Consider the following 18321-nt stretch of genomic DNA (forward strand, 5'->3'; position numbering starts at 1 on the left):
TTTTTAATACAATTACTTTAAATTGAATGTCTTTTTTTTCCCGACTTAAGTCCCAAAATCCCGAAAAATTGATATTTTTTCCCGATAATAGCGCCTTTCGATCTGGCAACCCTAGCAATCTCGGTCGATTGATGTACGAAATGACATTGATATGTCACAGATTTCAATTGTTTGGTTGAGTTAAATGTAATGCCCGTGTTACAACAACGCTATATGCTACATTTAATTACTTTTTAAACAAAAAAAAAAAACAAAAAAGAAAACAAAAAAATTTTTTTTATTTGAAAATTAACTATGCCATTTAGTTCTTATAAACGTACTTAACTATACCCCGAAGTTAACGGAATTCAATAAAAACACGGTGTATAGTAAATTAAAGAAAAACAATACGAAATTTATGTGTATTAAAATACAAAAAGTTATAATATCCCAGCATAAAATTACTGGGGATCGAACCCAGACCCTCTGTGCAAACAGAAAAAGCGAACGTTTACAAACTGAGCCAAATAGTTCTTAGATGGGTTGACGAAATTTAGCTACTCCTTCTCAAATTAAAATTAGTTAAAATTAAATATCTAAATACCGCCTAAACCAGCGATAATTTTTTTCTGCATTTTTTGCTATTAACTCTGTAAACATGTTTCAAAAAGAAAAAAGTCTTATGATATCGATACGACTATTTGTTTAGGCGCCAGGTATCACGACTCCGCCATTTTTAAAAATTTCCAAAAACCGGATTGACAAAAAAAAATTATTTAGTCATAAAATTCGGTCACAAAATTTCACGAGAATCGGTTAAGAATTGCGACCTGTAGAGGAGAACATCCGGACATACGAAAGCAAAATGCCCGAGTCAAAACGTAGACCTTCGCTTCGCTTCGGTCAATAATTGCAACAAATTCTTGACAAGTTCCTGTCAAAAAAATTTGTAACACACACTTTTATTCCTGACCGTACTTCTCATGTGCATGTCCATCATTTATTTTCTAAATTTAGGAAACCAAACATAAAAAGGTAATACAAAAACATAAAAGGAAAAACCAAAAATACATTTAGCCAGCAAGGTTTCCACTAATTTGTCACCACTTTAAGGAAAATATGCACAACATTATAAAAATAGAAGTAAAAAACGTCATAAAGACGTTTTTTTAACAAATCACACATCTAATTCCAAGAATACATTCAGAAAAAGTATACTAATGAACTATAAAGTGTTTCTTATTGCGTTGACATAATTAGGTAACTATACTTCTGACGAAAGATATCAGTTTTAGGTAGTTGTTCGCAGAAATCGCGAAACGTCTGGTTGACATAACTGGTGACCAAAGAGCTGGCGGCTACCTCGCACAACGTATCAGCATTGCGATACAGCGAGGAAATGCCACCGGCATCCTTGGTACAATGCCTCAAGGGCCTATTTTAGATTTAAGGTTATTAATTTCGTTTAGTAGGACCACTGTAATATATCTTGTATGTAAATAATGTAAATGATTTTTAACTTTAAAAAAAAGAAGGTACATATATATAACCATTAGGTTATATATATCTAGGTGCTGTTATGGGTGGAGCAAGCCTTATATCTGTGCTTAAGCGCTAACTCGCAGCTCACGGAGAAAATCTTAGCCGTTTCATTCCGAACGTTTGCAGAGTACGGGCGAGGCAGAGGGCCAGTATAAGTACTCTTTCATATTATGCATAGATGTTATAGATCTCGGAGGCCATGTTACACTGGGGTTGAAATTTGAAAACTCGACTAATACGCTACTGGGAACGTGCGAAAAGGTTTCAGACAAATGACAATTATCGATTTATCGCCTATTGCGACAAAATGGCCGTTCTAACCGCAGTAATGTCCAGGAAGTTACAACAGAGCATTTGGGTTTTAGTTCATTTGGGTTTTAATGACGTCGATACAAACCCAGCTTCGTTGAGGCACATTTAAAACCAAATAACAAAGTTTTGCATTTTTCTTTGATCCAGCAAGAAACGCTGAATAACGGAACGAGCGGGAAGTGCAAGCGAAGCGTCTATATCTATCGTCTAGCTTGGGAAAAAATTGCCTCTACAGCCAGCCTAGCCAAGATGACAATCGCTATTTCTACGACAACGAAACGCTTTGTGTCTCTCTATCACTCTTCCACATTAGTGCGACAATGACAGTCGTGTTTCGATCGCTACGGAGCGTAAGCGATTGGCATGTTGGCTACGCGGCCTGGTCGCATTTCTCATCCGATTCTCGTGAATTTTTGTTAGCAGATTTGATAGCTGTATGGAATTTGTTTGTGAATTCACTTTTGAGAAATATTTCAAAATGGCAGCTTAGACTCGCATTGTCTACAGCTCACAGAGCCATTGGTACTGAATTTACCTACAGCTATAGAAAAAAAAGTAAAAATCCATAAATCCAAATAATATAACTTTTAGCTTCAGTGGTTTCTCTGTGTTTATTAGTTAGTCCGTCAATCATGATAAATACCTATTTACTTAGCATAACAATACCTCTAAATACCTACTTACAATTATTAGTTATAATCCACAACAATGTGGCAACTCACGTTTGTCAATAAATAATCGATGAGCCAAAATAAATGCGAAGCCATGTTGCAAGTCAGTCATTAGCCCGACCTTGAACCGCTGTATTTGTGCAATAGTAAAATGGCATTTTAATAATATTGGTTTAAGTTTGCTACCAGGTTTATTCTCGATCGAACCAGTCTCTTGAGAGAAACAGTGTAAAACTTTTACAGTCCGAGGTCACCACACAAACATATTGGAGTTCTTTTTAATCCCCGATCAGTGATCACTTTTTTAATCTACATCGTAAAAATAAGGGAGTTACGGATACAAGCTTGTATGTCGAAATGTTCTAAGCTATACATATCAGGTGCAAACGTGTCGGAGATTTTTTTACACGTACCGTAAAATGGGGTGAGTAGGGACGAAATCGAAGTTCTAACCTGGATAAAAGTTTATTTTTATATGTGACACATTGATTTATATACAAAAAAAGTGTTCCGGATGTATGAATTTTAGTTTGTCAATGATAATTTGTTGTTACATTTCATAACTTTAGATATTAACACGAAATAGTAGGAAATCCCAGTTGACCCCGTAGTTGTGGTGACGAGGGATTTCTTACTAAGGTGAGTTTTGAAAATTGTTGGATCGACACTTTGGGATTATGAACATTATAAATAACTTGATTTATAATGTTCATAATTAGAATATATAATTTACGTAGCAGTAGCCTGTAAAAACCACCTCACCCCTCTGTCATCCCTCCTCACCCCCATTCATAACCCAACTGCCCTCGTAATCCCTACTCACCCCATTTTACGGTACTTAAATTGATTGCTTTCTACCTACGTAATTTTAAAGTAATAACATGATTCATGTTAGTTTACCATAAAAAAACGTTTAAAAGTGTTCGTCAGATATTTTGAGGGTGTCATATCGCAAATGGCACCTCGCGGGAAATGCCAGTACTGGTTTAGTGGGTAGGTACTTGGGTAGGCTTCCCCAGCTCCTACACCAGTGGTGGGCAAAGTACGGCCCGCGGGTCATCTGCGGCCCGCGAATGGATTTTATCCGGCCCGCCGCCGGTCCTATGAATTAATTAGTATTTGGCATTGACCCACGATTATCAATTTATCACAAATCAAAATATATTTTGGCTACAATTCTGGCCCTCGACTTAAATTTTCTAAACTTTCTCGCCCCCCATGAAGAAAGTTTGCCCACCACTGTCCTACACGGTGGAAAGAGCCGGGAGGCGAGTCCCACTTACCCCCTCAGAATGGGTTAACTAAGGTCTAAGCCCGGGGAGATGACGCGAAGGTAACTGCACTTCCGCCAACAAAAAAAAGATCTTTACATGGGATTCAATGATCTTCCTCGCGTTATTCCGGTATTTTGCCACGGCTCATGTGAGCCTGGGGTCCGCTTGGCAAGTAATCCCTAAAATTGGCGTGGGCACTATTTTTTACGAAAGCGACTGCCACCTGACCTTCTAACCCAGGTAAACTAAGCCTTATTGGGATTAGTCCGGTTGCCTCACGATGTTTGCCTTCACCGAAAAGCGACTGGTAAACATCAAATGATATTTCGTACATAAGTTCCGAAAACTCATTGGTGCGAGCCGGAGTTCGAGCCCGCGACCTCCGGATTGAAAGTCTCACGCTCTTACCGCTAGGCCACCAGCGCTTCTTTCGTTTCGTCTAAACGGGATTATGAGAGCAATTTCACGTACGCGTTTTATTTTTCTCATTACCTCATTATTCTAACGACCATCTGAACATAACTAAACTGGCAGCCAACTCGCTCTAAAACTCTACATTACACAACTGTGCAATTAAAATACTATAGAGCATTAATCACTAATTAATTACATACAAATTACAGTGTCAAACAAAGCGTACGCATGCGTACTCGAAAACAGCTGAGCAAACTACTTTTTAGGGTTCCGTACCCAAAGGGTAAAACGGGACCCTATTATTAGGGTTCCGTACCCAAAGGGTAAAACGGGACCCTATTACTAAGACTTCGCTGTCCGTCCGTCCGTCCGTCCGTCCGTCCGTCCGTCCGTCCGTCTGTCACCAGGCTGTATCTCACGAACCGTGATAGCTAGACAGTTGAAATTTTCACAGATGATGTATTTCTGTTGCCGCTATAACAACAAATACTAAAAACAGAATAAAATAAAGATTTAAATGGGGCTCCCATACAACAAACGTGATTTTTGACCAAAGTTAAGCAACGTCGGGAGTGGTCAGTACTTGGATGGGTGACCGTTTTTTTTTTGCTTTTTTTTTTTGTTTTTGTTTTTTTGCATTATGGTACGGAACCCTTCGTGCGCGAGTCCGACTCGCACTTGCCCGGTTTTTTAGTTCATTGTACTCTTTGTGTGATTTTAATTTTCTAGGTTAGGAAGTCAATTCTTTGATTTACATACCTTTTGACCCTTTTATACACTTTTATACACTTTTATACTTCTTCCCGGTCAAATCTAACGAAGATAACTATGATACTGCGGATTTTTTGTTACCTTTTAAAAACAAACGCTTTTTAGGTGTAGTAAAGCGATATTTACTTAATTGTCTACAAATAAGTTAAACGTACTGGTGCTCGACGCGGTCCCAGTACATGTCATCTTGAAACTTAAGTCGTTGTCAATAGAGGTGTCATCTATTGGGCATTAGCATGTCGAGCACTAGTACGTTTACCTTAATGTTGTTTATTTCTTGTTAAAATTCTCAAAGTGCACATCAATGTGTACCCATGACTATTTTTATCAGGTACCTTAATATAGCTGCCAAGGCCCAACAAAACAATGTTCCGTAATAAATAGAATAAAACAGTATTATGGTTTATTTGCATTAAATAGACCATCGACATCGACGCAAAGAGAAACCCCACCATAACTTTACCAATTTCGTTAATAGAAATTTCGCTACAGTTTTTATGCACGAGTGATCCAACAATTTCCCTAATAAAGAAATTGATGTGTCTGCTCTAATCATTACTTGCGATGGCGCACGTGATTTTACGCTTCTGACATGATGGGCTTAAGCGCCGCAGTTTTTCTATAAAAATGTGGCCTTTTATACAAGGGTTTTAGTTTTACACACCTCTTTAAGTATATACGTACTTATGTTTACGCTAATTTGGACTGAATTTAGAGTGTATTAACGTTTAAATTAGAATACGCATGATTTCGGATTTACAGCATAGTTCCATCGGCGAATCATATGTTAACACACATAGATGTATGTAAGTGTAAGTATTGCACACAGATGCAGATCGCGTGCTTGTAATACTTCCTACACGTTTGTGGAACAGCCAGTGAAATGAAAATAAACACAGACATTAAGGCTGTGAAGTAAATACACCTTGCAACTGTTTAAGGTTAAAATGAGAACCGTAGTAAACAAGGCCCGAGAGGCAATCAGCCTGATACTGGCTTATTTCAACAAATTGACAATTGTCAGCTGGCAATATATTTTTTATGATATAGGAAACAATGAGTAGACGAATCGCCTGTTGGTAAGAAATCGCCATCGCCCGTGGACACCTGCAACACGTGGACACGGCCTTTAAGATAGGAGAACGCCTTGAAGGTAGTATATCGGTCCTGAAATACCGCGCGTGACTCTTGAGTCCAGTTGAGCTGTGTGAGGCAGGAAGTTTCTGGAGAAACGCCTATTAGTTGAGGAATGTCAAACAACTAAGTTGTGAAGATGGAAATGTTTTCGCGTAGAGCGATGGGGGAAAGAAACGGAAGGGATTAATCCTAACAATTCATCGAAACACTCCCCGTTATACATGCGACATAAAATGCAGAGCGACGCTACATCTCTACGCATCGCTTAGGAGTCAAGCCTTGCATATTTCAGCGATAGAAAGGTACCTAGATAACGAAATTACGATTTTCGTGTTTCGCGGTAGGCCGTCAGAAATATGCTGGCAGCCGACAATTCGTGTCGAGTCGCTCTCCAATGACTCTGCCTACCTAACATACATTAGAAAACAAGCCTGCCCAGTTATTTACCAACAAAAAGTTAAGGAAAATGAAAAAACTAGGGTTAGTTTCAATAATTAACCTTTTATACAGTTCAAATAGATTTGAAGATGCGTACTGCTTGTAAATAATGACTGGATATTAGCAACAAATCCGTGTGAATGTATTAATCTAATTTGTCATTGATAAGTAGTAATTAATGCGAATATGTAACTATAAATTCATCATTTCATTAGTGTCAATATCCATCACTTCATTAATTTGCTCAGCAGACTTCACATGTCACACATTTAATCCGAGGGGCCTATTCGACTTATCAGAAAATATAGAAAAGATAAATAAATATAATATAATATGGTAACCACGTCATCAGTAATTTTATTGGTTAAATAAGATCCCTCTTCCTTTTGCAATAATGTACAAAATATTGTATGAAAACTCGAATCGGGGCTGATGACCTGGACTCTTGAAGGAGTGGCAAGACACAGCGCTGGATAGAGATCAGTGGAGAAATTGGGGGGAGGCCTTTGCCCAGCAGTGGGACTCGGCAGGCTCCAAATAATAATAACACAAAAAATTCAAAAACAAACGATTATCTACATCCAAACAATTAATGCCACTTTTTCAATAGATATATAAGACGAATTTCACAACACCCAAAATCGTCAGTAAGTTTTGGCTAGAGGGCATGCTAAAGAAATAAACATACTAACACACACACGCACGCACTCGAAAAACATTACACTCCCTTCTTCAGTAGGCTAAAAACAAAGCGCATAACTCGATCATACATTAACTGCACTCCAGAGCACTGAAAACAAGCCACTTAACGTAGCAATTCCCATAGAAAATTACCCATTTTCAAAGCTTTGGAGTGTAGATCGCGTGCGTGGAGACAATAATAAGCATGAACTAATTTCAATTACAAAGTAGAGTTCTTTTAGGTATTATATAACGTTGTCAGTTTGGCTACTTTTACTGTCCATATGGGCATTGGAAAATACTACTACTATTTACTACTAGGGGTCATCCATTAATTACATCACACGTTTAGGGGTAGGGAGGCGGTCAAGAAAATGTGACATGTTGTGACAAGGGAGGGGGGAGTTACAAGCTTTGTGACGTTACTTTAACTTCACTTGTTTCCGAACATTGTTTGGATTTTTTTGTATTCGCTGTACAGTTAAATAATAGGGTTTTACTATGATAAATCGTTCTTATTCGAGATTTTTTTTATTCTTAATCGATTTCATGTCATACAATTACTTACTAATATTACTTTTATCAAAAACATATTTTTTTGTTAAAATAATCATACTTTAGTAATTACTTAATTAGTTTAATTGCTGATTTCGTTAAAGTCATAATTCCAAATATGTGACGTCACACGAGGGGGGGAGGGCGTTTCCAAATGTGACCAGGTGTGACAAGGAGGGGGGGAGGGGTCATAAAATCGTAAAATTCGTGTGACGTAATTAATGGATGACCCCCTACTTAATGGCGCAGCGACCCAAAATGAGTCTTGGCCTCCGACACGAGTATACGCCAGTTGTCTCGATCCTGCGCAATCTCCCGCCAGTTATCGGAAAAGAATACTTTTTTTCAAATCAAATTACTATCCAAATCAAAAGCTTTAAACAAGAAAAAAAAAGAGCAGACATAACATAGGTATCTAACAATGCAAAATATAAAAATTTGGCAATAGATTTGCTAACTGTACAAAATCAATACGTATACCTAGTCTGGCAAACCCATTGGTCAGTAGTAAAAAAAGTTGTCAACTTGGAAGTACATACATACCTACATACTTTTAGACGTCTTAGCGTGGACTGTTTGTACGTTTAGAACAACAATTGAAAATCGAATAAATATCATACCACCGAACAGAACGGTCATTAAAAAAGTAAACGGAAAAAAATAGATAAAAAATCTTAAACAGACACTAAAGACTATATTTGTACAAAACCACAATTAAACGTTTTAGATCGATACCGAGTCTAAATAAAGTATCTCAATAAAAGTGTGTATTATATGTATACTTACTCAAGAAAAACTCTAATCGAAGCAACTTTTTTACGATAATTGTACAGGAAAACTTCTTGCTCGACCAGACTGCACCACGGTCGTAAAACCTAAGGCGCATTCAGACATGAAAATTCAATATTAATATGATAACAACTGAATAACTTCGCTACACGCTGGGACCGGTTTCTCAAAAGCTTGTAACTTGTAATACAAGTGGAAGTCCCTTTCTAACAAAAGCTGTCAAAAAGTGACATTCGCTTGTATCACAAGTTACAAGCTTTTGAAAAACGGGCCCCAGTGCTTGTAACTTGTAATACAAGTGGAAGTCCCTTTTTGACAGCTTTTGTTAGAAAGGGACTTCCACTTGTATTACAAGTTACAAGCTTTTGATAAACAGGGCACTGGTATCCATGCGGTTGAACAAGTGCGCAAACAATACATTTTCCATATAATTTTATTACATCAAATACACATATCAAAATAAGGGGAGTAGTGATAAAATATATTGCTTAATTTAGGTTTTTACAGTAACGAATAAACAACGTGTTAACTAACCACACTATTAACTGTTTTAGTTTAACAAGAAGTTGAAACGTAATCAGTTATCGGAGAATAATGTAACACATTGGGCAACTGACGAATGCATTATGGCCGCGAACAAGAAATATTCATGAAGAAAATTACAGCACTATTGGGAATATAATCTGGTAAACCAGTTATCCCTGCTATGTTATAAATTGGAAAGTAGCTCTGAATGTTTGTTTGGCTGTTTGTATGTCGGTCTGTCTTGTCTGCCAGTCTGTTACCTCTTAACGCTTAAAGGATGACTCATGCTAGACCGGGCCAATGCGTCCAACATATCATTTTCTTTGACGGCTGATCGGTGATCACGTGGTGCTTACATGGAAAACGAAGCACCGGAAGCTTCGGCCCGGCCCCGGCCCGGTCTAGCGTGAGTCATCATTAAAGCCACCCCTAAAGCTAGGTTCACAGTGTTCACACCTTTCAGGTTCTTGTCAAACTAAAATTGCAAGTATAACAACTTTCTGGGTTATTTCAAAGACCTTGACTTCTTATGCGTATCGCCATTAAATTGATCCCTTTCGTTAGTCTAACAAAATATTAAAATATACCTAATACAATTCCGTTATCTCCGAGATTCGGTAATAGGCACCTATACGATAACTAACGTAATACATAATGTCACAGTCCGATAGTTTCGCATAAAAGCTTTAAAGCACCGTTTAAGGAACTGTCACGTTTAGAAAACGTGACCAATAAATCGATTTTTGCAAACACCCAGTGCCTATAGTCTGTATCTTTAGGTATTTAAAAAAGAGTAAACAAAATCTACACTCAAATGGCTTCTGAAACCAGTTGAGGTTAGATGAAAATATTACATGATCAAATAATGTAGGTTAAAGTCAGGTCGTTCAGTGACAGATCCAGGTGATTTTGTATTTGGTTGGTTAATCAATAAATTGTAAGTATCCGAAAATGTACAAATTATTTGTTTACTTTTATTTAAGTAAGATACAGCAGGCAAACAAATAAAAAAAAAAAATAAAAAAAAAAATACAGACTATAGACTAGGAAGTCGATTCTAAGTTAATAATTTGTTATGGTTTTGAACTGGTGTTGACACGACCTTGGCGATCGTCTTCGTGATTGGCGCGAACGCGCGACTTTCACTGAATTTCGCATGCACCAATGAGCGTAAGGGGCTATTCATAAATTACGTCATGTAAATTAGGGGGGGGGGGTCTGGACATCGGATGATGGTAGCATGACGTAGGAGGAAACGGGTCATTCGAAGCAGCATGATTTTTGGATGATTTGCGGGGGCGGGGGGGGGGGGGGGGGGAAGTCGTCAAAAAACGATGGCGTAATTCATGGACAGCCCCTAAACCAGTTCAAAACTATAACAAATTGGTAAATTAGAATAGGACTCTATATATATTGACCGAGTTAAGCTTCTGAAGATAATATATTCAAAAATGGACCTTAAAATATAGATAGAATTTTTGTTAATATCGTTCCTATATGTATTTTTTTTCCTAGCCTATTTGAGTATCCCATTATGTCCCGAGATGACCTGGACAGCTTCCTGAACAACTGGCAGGAGGAAGCAAATCGGGAGTCGTGGAAATTAAGGGGAGAGGTCTTTGCCCAGCAGTGGGACACTCAAATTTTATTTATCTCAATTAATTTCAGTGTACGAAGTAAGAAACCAAAACACCAATGTAGGTAGGTACATTAAAAAAAATTAAAAACAAATATGTTGATACCGGTGTCATAACATTACATTTCCCATAGCTGCTTCCTCAGGAAACGCAGTTAAACTGCATTGACATAAACACAATAAGAACTGCATTATACTTAAGCTGTTTTCGAACTGGTACTTAAAACAATGCTCGTTATGTTACCAAGGAAATACACACGAGACTGCTAAAACTAAATAATGAACAATTAGCAACGATAATTGCTGCAGAATGTTTAAAGTAAGCCTTAATGATTATGTAACACCAATGAAAACAGTGTCTCATCGGTAACATCAACATTATATGTAAAGGTTATTAACACACGGAAAATAAACCTTATGTAGTCAAGTTTATGGGTCAATATTACAGATGTGGAAGTTGCGGAAAGTTTCCATAAAATTCTATAAATTCTCGGAAATTTCATGAAACTTTCACTAGGAAATATGGGAAATTTAAATTTGAAATTGGAAAGTTTCAATGCTCATACAAAAATGTAAGAAATTTTCCGACGTTTTCCTACGTTTTTCCGAAACATTTCGCAATTTTGGAAAGTTTCCTTAGGCACATCAGTAGTCAATATTATATTTGTTTTACGAGCCAGTCTATCACGACTATAGTTCGTTTTTTTAGCATTATAAAAAAGTTTGTTTACCTTTTTTTATATTGACGTGTCTTTTTATTGAAAAACACTTTTGAAAAATAAGTCACGGCAAATATGTAACTATTATGAATCATATATGATTATTTACATTATTTTGCTTTTATAAGTAATAGTTACCTACTGATTTTACAAAAGAGTAATTCAATTAGAAGACACGTCATTATCGCGTAGTATTTTTCTAATGCTAAATAAACGAACTATAATGAAATTACTTTTAAAGAAATGACATTACTAGTGGCAGTGTAGTGATTGGATTGAAAGAATGACGGTAAGTAATGAAGTTAGTATAAAATGTTTAAATATCAATATCATACTTCAGTATTGGAGTAATGACAAAGTAATGGTAATGAATTTAAGTAACTTTAATGCATGTACATACTATCTTACGCAAATAAATAAATTATGAATTATGAATTATTATGAATGCTTGGAACGATTGAATGACAAATGATAGAAAGAATAGCGGTTACGGCGAGTTAGGACCTTCACATCTTCAAACAAAGAGCGTACTTCCATCTTAAAATCCGGCAACGCACTTGCAACCCTTCTGGTCGTCTGGTCGTTTGCCTCCTTTATCATAAAAAAAACAAACGAAAGTGATGCAACTATACTAATTCAAATCGCGAAATTAATATAAATAATTATACCTTATACCTACTGCATATATATAGCCGTGCGAAAAATCTGTAAAACTCAACTTTTTTAACCTACCTCGAAAGGCAAGCTATATTGCTGGTATGTTTTAAGTAATCTAAATTCTAATGTCCATAAATCGATAAGTCGATGCATATCACTTTCTTGACTACCGCATATTTGAAATGTGTCTATGTTAATGGTTTAAATATTTAGGTCACATACTTTACTGTTACATTTTTTCTCTGAATTAGATCGATTATATCATGTTTACATGATGTAATACTATCTCTAACGTTAATATAAACATGTATTTAATAAAGCAATGATATCAAAACATCTTTTTAACAGTATTTTTGTTCAGCTGATATTTCTTAATATTTTAAGGATATTTCATGATAAAAATCTAAGACTAATGGATGCCAGTTTCTTTCGCAAGTACTCTCCATCTTGCCCAAAACAGTCAAAGAATTCATTAATCACAATATAATCTTTTCACAATGACATAATCGTGCAGTCACACTAAATGTGTTTTAGAAATGAATCACCCACTTACTTTGGACAGACGGCTTACCGCGGACATCGAATATCGAAATTTCGATCATATTATGCCTTTCTATCGCTCTTATTTAATATTCGAACGATAGAGAGGCAGATAGATGAACGTAAGAAGTGATTCGTGGTATGCCCTCAGATTCCGTAGTGACGTTAGGTTGCATTTTTGCAACAAATCGGGTGTTTGCAACAGTATTGCAACTTGCAACCCACGCTTTCCTTCATCGACTTTCGATCACGCGACGATGTGTCATAATTTGGTCGTTTGTGCCGATTGTTGCTGCTATACTATATTGCAGATACCGACACTATAGTTTTTATCAGACTTCAAAAAAGGAGGTTATCAAGTCGACGGCTTTATTTTGTATGTTCGGTAGGTACCTGTACCTCAGACGGGCCGTCTTCAAACATATCGGTTGCTAGCGCATGGATAATATTTTATTTTATCCTTTTTGAAGTCGGTTTGTAGGGTTCCGTACCCAAAGGGTAAAAACGGGACCCTATTACTAAGACTCCACTGTCCGTCTGTCTGTCTGTCGCAGTAACTCATGAACCGTGATAGAACAGTTGAAATTTTCACAGATGACGTATTTCTGTTGCCGCTAAAACAACAAATATTTAAAAGTACAGAACCCTCGGTGCGCGAGTCCAACTCGCACTTGTCCGGTGTTTATTTTTTATATATAGGTAGACTACTGTGATGTCACCTCTAAGGTGTTCCACTGATTTGTATCTTACAAATACAACAGTATCAATTGACTTGAATTATTAATAAACGCCGCTGAGTTTTTTATCGCATACAAGTGCGACACCCGTCCACAAGTTTCTTTTTTTTTTTCAAAACATATACAAAACCCATTTTTAGGGTTCCGTACCCAAAGGGTAAAAACAGGACCCCATTACTTAGACTCCGCTGTCCGTCTGTCTGTCACCAGGCTGTTTCTCATCAACCGTGACAACTAAGCAGTTGAAATTTTCACAGATGATGTATTTCTGTTGCCACTATAACAACAAATACTAAAAACAGAGTATAATAAATATTTAAGTGGGGCTCCCATACAATAAACGTGATTTTTTGCCGTTTTTTGGTAAATGGTACGGAATCCTTCGTGCGTGAGTCCGACTCGTACTTAGCCGGTTTTAACTCTCGCGGAGTGTCAATAGTTGTCACCCATTTACCATTTATGTATATTATTATTAACTAGTATACTATTTAGGTACTATTGATTCAATAATATCACATTTCCATATCAATTATGCTAATAGCCAACATACCAAACAAATATCGAATTACGTAACAAAAATCACCGACTCATAAAATTTCAATTCAGATGGTCATACAAATAATTGTGCTATGATCTCCCAACGCACAATCGTCTCGGTAATGTCATGAAGAATGCCATTTTGAGCAAGTTCTCAGGAACATTGTGACATAACGAAAATCTAACTTCGCTGGCTACTTGTACTCAAATATGCACTTAGTCTTTTTACGGTTAAAGTGCAATTTTGTTTGATAGCAAGTGTTCGTGACGGTAAAAAGTAGGGTAGAGAGTTCAATGGGTAATAACTGTTGCCTAATATTTTGGCCAGCTTATGCCCAGTTACTTAATGTTTTGATTTGTTTCTAAAAGGTGGGCTTTGAGAAAATGGGTTAATTGTGGGAAAATGACGTAGGTCCTATTGTTAAGAAAGTCTCGTACGACCGGACGTTGCAAAATTTCAAGGACAGCTTTTTAGATGGGAAAAAAATTAGGTCGCTCGGTATTGTAGCTAGGTCATTAGATTGTTTTCTAAAGAAATCAAACGACATTTTAAAATAATAATGATAAATAAATGGTATCATCCATATCAAATTATATATGTCAAATATCTTGCACGGCATTACCTAGGTACTTATACTAAGGTCATACTGAAAATTCCTGGAACTGGCCACTTAGAAAAAAGAAGTCGTCTCATATATCAGAATCCAGAAACTTTCAGTATGGCCCACGTATAATCTTGGAGGTTATAAGCAAACGGAGTAGCCATTAACAGGTGTTCTCCTCTGTCGATAATAGGCGGCCAATGGTCCTACACATTGTATGGACTGACGTTTATCTGACATGACTATTTATACTTTACGTATACATTTGTGTGCCGCTCCTCCGCAAAAATCGGCAGACTGTTTTGTACAGTCACCTGCAATAATATGTTACACAAGGAAGGCCGCAAAAATATCTGACACGATCTTATTTGAAGAGCCATAAGAGCGTGTCACATATTTTTGCGGTCTTCGAAGAGTAACATATTATTGCAGGTGACTGTACAGAAAATTACAGACAAGGCGTCTCCGTTTGGTTATATCCTCCAAGTATATAATATTTGGCGCGGTATAGCGATTCCCGTGGGGTCATTTTTGAGCTAGTCAGATGTCTATACATAGTTATTCTAGTTCATTGAACATAATAGGACAATAATAGCAAGGAAACAAATAAAAACAAGATACGACTGCAGCAATCAAATAACATATGTCGATCAATAAATCACTTATACTTAAAATATATTACCAATTATTGTAAACACATTTACACCCATTGTAATAAGAACTAAAGTCGACTAACTCATAAGAGGTGCGGACAGCAGACATATCGGTAAAATGTCCGTTATAACTGAAAAAACAGTATGTAATGTGTATTTTGTGTATGTCATTGCACTTGCTATGTTTAATCGAAAGTCATTGAATCCTACTAACGGATTTTTATGTTAGATGTCCTAAGACAATCAATCGCGACTGTCAAACAGACTTACGTCACATATTTCATTAAAATATCAAATACCTGAGTAAATACACTTCCAGAAAGCTCTATGTTCGTTTCTGACTGCAACTTACCTGTAATGTCAAACAAATCAATCAGTACATATTATACATTCATCAACTTGACCAACGATCATTAAATTGTCTATTAAATATGCTAGTAACCTATAAAACTAATATTCTACATACAAAATATCTCAAGAATGTTCTATAGTTTAACATTCTACACATTAAAGGACCCTTATAATTATACTTAATGAATGTCTTTATTAAATAAACATGACGGAAAAAAATGTAAAACATGATATTTACACCAAAAACTATTTATGATTGTGGTGTCATATTCATAACTATTAATTTAATAATGTTGTTCGCGACAAATATTGATTTTAGCATTAATGATTATTAAAATTTTGCAAATATGAATAAATTAATTTATTGCCATGTATAATGAGCGACTTCGATCAGGAAGGAATCGACACAGAGATGATATCTTGCACAAACAGAAACACTCTTAACAGCCCATATGTGGACTTTATGCCTTTGGTAATAAGGTTTACGAACTGTCAGTTAACAGTGTGGGCGGTGGTACTTAATTTAAAATATTTATGACTAATTATATAAGAAAATGATCAATAGGTTTGACTTAATGCGCTAGCGCCCTTTCAACAATATGAGACCATCCGGCGTGATCAAAAATAGGAAGGTTATATATTTGACCTAAATGTTACCTATGTCCATCTCTATGTTTTCACCTAGGTACAAAACGTCTGAACCGATTTCAAATAATGTTATGTCGCTCGAGCGACATTATATTCGTATAGGTACTATAGGTATTATAGTACACTACGATACAAGTGCGAAAAATAGGAAATTTGAAACGAGTGTTTTAAATCGACACGAGTTGCTAATTACCTATTCGCACATGTGCGAATAGGTAATTCGGGTAAGGTCATGTATACATATTTTTGGCACTTTGCCAAAAATATGTATACATGACCTTAATGTACAGGCAATAAAGTACTGTATACATATTTTTGACACTTTGCCTGTATTCATAGCTCTGTTGTTGACTGTACAACGTTTTACAGTACATATCGCCCTTTAAATTTTCGACATAGTTGCGTAATGTGCTAATTATCGCACTAGTGCAGTAAAATAGCCCGATATGCACTGTAAAAATTGTTAAAAAATTAAGATGGCAGTGTTTTACCTATCATAAATAAAAATTAACTCCTAATCAGAGAAGTGGGGATTAAGTCGAAGCAATTTAAAAGGTAATTATAAAAATATGTAAATGCAATATTATAAAATACCGTAGAAGGATTTTAAGTTTTCATACTTTTAATTTTTACGAATTATTTTTAAACACTACGACGATGGACACCTGTAGATACGTTACTCATATGAATACATACTTAAAGTTATTTACTAAAACTAGAGGCCAATGCTCTTTCAAAACAGTTATATTGTGACGTTAATGCAATACTGAAGTACGTAATGTACGAACACTTAGCGCTTGAAAGGGAAATTGGTACCGTTAATAGTTTTCTAAGTAGGTACGGCATAAAAAATGTCTTTATCATATTAGTCGAAAACGTATACTGATGGACAAAGATACTCAAGAATCTCTCAACGACCGCTCGGCACGATTCTTATAAATAAATAAATAGCCCCACGGTAAGCTCAAGAAAGCTTGTGTTCTGGGTACTCAGACAACGATGTATGTAATATATAAATACATAGAAAACAACCATGAATTTTGGAACAAATATCTGTATCATCATACAAATAAATGCCCTTACCAGGATTCGAACCCGGGACCATCGGCTTCATAGGCAGGGTCACTACCCACTATACCAGACCGGTCGTCAAAAGTTATATGTTCAAGCAATAAGTATAAGTGTATTAAGTAGATCTCTACGTAAATAATATACTTAAAATTTATGTTTAGACTAACTAATAGATACACGAAATAAAACTGTGCTCATAAAACGATTTAATTATTTTATTACACAAGTAATAAGGCCGTTTACACACACGCTTGCGTGTTTATTGAGCAACGCAGGATTCGTTTATATCGATTTAAACACACGAATCTTGCTAACTATAGAAATATAAAGAAATATGTATAAGAGTCCATCTAAGTATAACATGGCAACATTCGTAATTGTCAGGCTAGTTCAGGCAACCTCAGTACTTTTTGTACCGAGACTGACTGAAATAGCAAGACACGTTCGTACGTTTCCGTGAAAATGCAATGGAAAATAATTAGGTATGCACTAAGTACATCTGCAGCATCACTATAGACGTCATACTTTCGTAGAAATTTTCACTGCCTAACTTGCTCGGCCAAATCACTGCAGACATAGATAGACTCTAAAAGAGATATAAAACTAAATCCCACACAGACAATTTTGGATAGGTATTAAAGTTTTGTTTGGGATCTATTTAACATTCTAAACTACCTACATATTACGTTTCAGCTATTTCAGACGAATCTTGCGGTTTTATATACGCAATACTAAGCCAAATGCGCGGCTAAACCGCAACGCAACGCAACGGTGTGGACGGTCCTTTACCGAGTAAAAGCGTTTCAGCGGCCAGGCCGTCGGGTCACGCGAAGAAGCTCCCTATTGCAAAACTTGAAAAGGTTACATTACACTTATGTAACGGCCATTGATGTAAGTTTTGGCATTTAAACTTATGTTTATTTGCACTGTAATTCAGTTTGCAACATAACGGTGAAATAAATGCTGTAAACACACATGATAAATTAGCTGAAATTATTTCCTGATTTCTCCATCTTTCCCGTTGCATACTATTGTTGTCTAGAGTCAATTGATAATCTGACATTTTAATACTTGTTTTAGAA

The 18321-nt window shown here is 36.3% G+C and overlaps 1 protein-coding gene across 4 annotated transcripts in view; it reads right to left on the reverse strand.

Moving 5' to 3' along the window:
• The window catches only part of LOC134800704 (A disintegrin and metalloproteinase with thrombospondin motifs like), a 204620-nt gene that overhangs the window by 157087 nt on the left and 29212 nt on the right, over positions 1-18321 (reverse strand). Inside the window, exon 1 of one of the 4 annotated variants that reach the window (XM_063773206.1) lies at positions 15469-15521. The exons of the other annotated variants lie outside the window; for them this stretch is intronic. The gene's annotated coding sequence lies outside the window, so the exon portion shown is untranslated. Of the gene's footprint in view, positions 1-15468; positions 15522-18321 lie in introns of those variants that run through there. 4 annotated transcript variants of the gene reach the window in all.

This window comes from Cydia splendana, chromosome 20 (genome assembly GCF_910591565.1).
Source record: "Cydia splendana chromosome 20, ilCydSple1.2, whole genome shotgun sequence".
Lineage (NCBI taxonomy): Eukaryota > Metazoa > Arthropoda > Insecta > Lepidoptera > Tortricidae > Cydia > Cydia splendana.